The sequence below is a fragment of the Erinaceus europaeus genome, chromosome 2 (assembly GCF_950295315.1).
Source record: "Erinaceus europaeus chromosome 2, mEriEur2.1, whole genome shotgun sequence".
NCBI classification, from domain to species: domain Eukaryota; kingdom Metazoa; phylum Chordata; class Mammalia; order Eulipotyphla; family Erinaceidae; genus Erinaceus; species Erinaceus europaeus.
The window spans coordinates 169,648,113-169,652,703 of NC_080163.1; the positions used below are offsets into that span (position 1 = coordinate 169,648,113).

The 4,591-nt window shown below is 46.0% G+C and overlaps 1 non-coding gene across 1 annotated transcript; it reads right to left on the reverse strand.

Annotated features, from left to right (window-relative positions):
* Nucleotides 1-2,772: 2,772 nt before the first annotated feature.
* Nucleotides 2,773-2,879, reverse strand: LOC132537211 (U6 spliceosomal RNA). Its single transcript, XR_009548673.1, has one exon. It is a non-coding gene; the product is annotated as a U6 spliceosomal RNA (small nuclear RNA).
* Nucleotides 2,880-4,591: the final 1,712 nt, after the last annotated feature.

Genomic DNA, 4,591 nt, shown 5'->3' on the forward strand with positions numbered 1-4,591 from the left:
CCATGTTGTGTTAGGGCTCAACACCAGGTCTGCAAGCATGGTGATGTGATGTGCACTCTACTGGGGGAGCAAGCTCTGGACCCCTTCGTTTATTTATTTTTATGGATAGAGCACTACTCAGAACTTCTGTATGCTGGGGATCAATCTTGGGGCCTTATGCATGTGCAGTATGCAATTCACCAATAAGCTACCTCTCAGTTCAATGCTTACAATTTTGAGATAAAGACCTAAGCACAGATCTACTATCCACTGAACTTGGCTTGCTCTGTCTGTGTTACTGTTCAGTGGTGCCAGGAATCAAGCCCAGGAACTCCCATATGTAAGGCATGTGCAGAATGACTCTTCGAACAGTTGTTAAGTGATTCTAAAAAATAAATCTTATCTGCAGTGTCCTGAGAGGTGGTGCAGTGAATAAGACATTAGACTCTCAAGCATGAAGTGCTGAGTTTAATCTCTGGCATTCCATAGGTCACAGTGATGCTCTGGTTCTTCCCTCACACCTTCTCATTAATAAATCTTTTTTTTTTCCTTTCCATTTTGTTGCACTTGTTGTTTTATCATTATTATGGTTATTATTATTGTTATTGATGTCATTGTGGATAGGACAGACAGAAATTGAGAGAGGAGGGGAAGATAGAGGGTGAGAGAAAGATAAGACATCTGCAAACCTGATTCACCACTTATGAAGAGACATCCTGCAGGTGGGGAGCCAGGAACTCAACCCAGGTTCCTTGCACAAGTCCTTGTGATTTGCATCACCTGCAATCAACCTCCTGCACTACCACCTGACCCTCACCTTTCTTTTTTTCTTTTATTTATTTTCTTTTATTTTATTTCTTTTATTTTTATTTATTATTTCTTTTATTTACCTGCATTCTTCTGGTATTTTGCTGTCAACACGACTTTCTCTATAATCTTCTGGTAAAGCCTATCTCGAAGCACATGCAGAGCGATTTCTTTGTTTTTTTTATCTGGGAGCGTCCTTAATGGCATTCAACTACAAGCCCTGGAAAATTACCAGGACCAAAGACAGATGGGAGTTCCCACAAGGCAAACTAAAACAGAACCACGATATTTAAGACAAGCAACCATGAATCAGGAAATTACTACAAAAGGTTAAGAACATTTTAGATTTAACAGGCTTTAGAAATGATACCTAAGGGAGGCAGAAGGTAGCACAGTGGGCTAAGCCCACATGGCACAAAGAGCAAGGATCGTTAAGGATCCTGGTTCAAGCCCCCTGCTCCCCACCTGCAGTGGAGTCACTTCACAGGTAGTAAAGCAGGTCTGCAGGTGTCTCTCTGTCTCTATTCCTCTCTATCTCCCCCTTCTCTCTCAATTTCTCTTTGTCGCTATCCAATAACAACAAAAAAAAAGAAAGAAAGAAAAGAAATGATACATAGATTGCTATATGGAAAACTGGGAATTGTTATGCAAATACAAACTATTGTATTTAATGTGGAATGTAAAACATTAATTCCCCAATAAAGAAATTAAAAAGAAAAAGAGAGAAAGAAAGGAAGAAATGATACCTAGCTTAAGATGTAATAACTGTTGACTCACCTGTAAAGAAGGATGCTTCACAGGCGGTTAAGCAGTGCTGTTGGTGTCTTTCTCTCTACCTCCCCCTACGATCTCAGTTTCTCTATCTTTATTCAATAAACAAGTAAAGTAAAATAAATCTTGAAAAAATACTTGTAAATGGTTGCTCTGATACTGATATCTTGAGGTGTTTCCTATATGAAGGCTGAATGTAGCAACACCTATTGATGAGGATGATTCTTTCTCCAAGTTCTGCCTCCCAATCCCACCCCAGCACATTCATTTACTTTCAAAGATCAACATACAGCAGGGTATTGTGACCCAAATGTAGATACACACATTGTCTGTCTCAAGGAGAACTAAATCAGCTTGACCCACTTCAATCATCAATACAGAGATGTTGAAAATAACATGTTTATATAGAGAGACCAATGCAAAGAAGCTACCCAGTGTCTTAAAAAAATTATAGTGACTGTTCTTTCCTTTGCCTTGGTTCTAAATTTGTTGAATTTGGATTTTAAATGGGCCTGGCCTACTGTTGAGTCCAGTTACCCGCCTAAATCTAGGTGCAGGTTGTCTGTTTCTTAAAAAGAAAACATAGCATAGCATGTGGCTGGGGGTCTGATCCTGCACACTGCAAGTGAAAACACAGGCAGGCAATGGGCGGGACTCCTTGCATAGAGGAGCAGTGCTTTGCATGTCTCCCTCTCTTAAAGGATACAGAATGGAGACTGGCAGGGAGGCCTCTCAGCTGTCCCATGCAGGTGCAAGGTTCTGGGTGGGATTGACCCCCAGGCGCAATATTTGAGAAAAAATTTTAAAAAGACTTTGTATTATTTAAAATATGTACAGTTAAGAGAACAATATTACCATGATTTATTCAAAAAAGCCAATCTGCAGTCCTGGAGGCTGGCAGAGTGGTTGGAGTTTTGGACTCAAGCATGAGGTCCTGAATTCTACCTCCAGCATCACATGTTCCAGACTGATGCTATAGTGTTTTTCCTCTCCCTCTCTCTCTCTCTCTCTCCTCCCTTTCTCCCTCACTGATTAATAAATCTTTTAAAAGAGCTTCAGCATATGTAGAACCAGAGTACAGACAGACCTGGGATCCCACACATACAAATCCAGATCTCTTGCCACTGAACCGCCTCCCAGGTTGCATTAACTGGCTCTTTAAAAGATTATAATTATTTATATGTGTGTACATATATTTTATAATCCTTTTTTTGAAAAAATATGGTATGCCTCATGAATCTGTGTGTAATCCTTGAGCAGGGGCCATGCTAATCTTCTATGTATCATGCCAATTTTAGTATATGTACTACGGAAGCTAGGACTATATTATAATCTCATTTAAAAAGTGTTAAGAGATGGAGACAGTTGGAGTCAGGCAGTGGCACAGAGGGTTAAGCGCACATGGTGCAAAGCTCATGGACCAGAGGAAAGATCGCGGTTCTAGCCCCTGGCTCCCCACCTGCCCGGAAGTCCCTTCACAGGTGGTGAAGCAGGTCTGCAGGTGTCTGTCTTTCTCTCCCCCTCTATGTCTTCCCTTCTTCTCTCCATTTCTCTCTGTCCTATCCAACAACAACGACATTAATCACCACACAATGTTAAGCAACAAGGGCAACAAAATGGAAAAATAAATAAAAATAAAAAAGAGTGGAAAATAATAGACAAGAAAAAAAAAGAAAGGGAGACAATGAGACCTTGGTGACAACAACAACAAAAATAAAATAACCTATTTATACTTTAGAATTGCAGAATGGCTAGGGCAATGGATCTGTAGGCATTAAGTCCTGAATTCAATCCCCAGATTTGCATGTGCCATAGTCATGCTCTGCTTCTCTTTTTTGTATTAATAAATAACATTTTTCCTTTTTTTAATTTCCTTTTTTTAATTTCTTTTTTTTTAAAAAAAAAAAACCACGGTTCCTGCCCGGTTCCTACCCAGCTCCAACATTGGCTGCTGCCTGGCTCTGTGGGGCTCCTAGTGCAGCTCCCACCTGCCAGCATCCTGGCTGCCCCATTGTGTGAGTAGGAAGACTGCAGTCTCCCCAGGACTGTCCCCACAGACACAAGAACCCCAGGCGACCCCTGCCCACCCCCCACCACACACGAGCCCTGCCAGGCCCAGGTCACTGGGACGAGGGGGGTTGGGGGTGGGTGTTGGCAGTGCCCTCCAGGACCAGCAGGTTGCAAAGTGCCAGACCTTCAGCCCAGACCCAATCCACAGCCCGGGCCCAGGGCTCAACAAGGGTTGGAGCCAGCTGGCTTGGGGCACCCCTCTGAAATGCATGTCTCTTCTGAGAGAGACAGAGGCAGAGAAAACACTCCAGTTCTAGTAGTGCGAGGAGACCCCTAACCTGGACCCGCACCCCGTGCCCCAGCCTCCTTCACCCTAATTTGGGAGCTTGGCTTGCCATGTTTCCCCAGACCAAACTCGAAGTTCAGGATTCCAAACAGCCGTCCCCCGAGGACCTCATCGTGGGCCACACCGAGAGGAAGGACAGCGGGTGCACATTTCGGCTGGGCGGACACACAGGAAGTTTTCTGGACCCGGCTGCTCCTGAAGCCAGGTCGGTGGGTTCCGGGGTCCCCTCCTGCCAGGGCGTTTGGGGTGGGCGGGAGGCGCACTGCCTGGACTCCAGTTGCGCTGGTGGGTCCTCACCCTCGGGGCACTTGGAGCCACCAGCACTGACACGCTGGGTGAGGCCCAGGGACCTAGGACCCCTCTCCCTGCAGGAAGGAAAGGGAAGGCCGGCTGCCCAGACTCTCCGGTGGGGTCCATACTCTCGCGCTCACGGAAGCCAAAAGCAGCAGGATCTGGGGGCGCACAGCCACCCTTCCAGGGTGTCCCTGCCAGGGTTGCGGGGTCTGGGGGCTTGCGGACACCTCCCCTGGGTGCGCCCCTGCCGGGGGTGCGCATGGCTCCATCTTGGGGAGCGCCCTGCTCAAGGCCACTGGGTGCTGGAGGTTTGGGGGGGTCCGCAGCCACCTCTAAGGGGTGCGCCTGTCCCGGGGTACTGGGTCCGGGGGCTCTGGCCCCTCT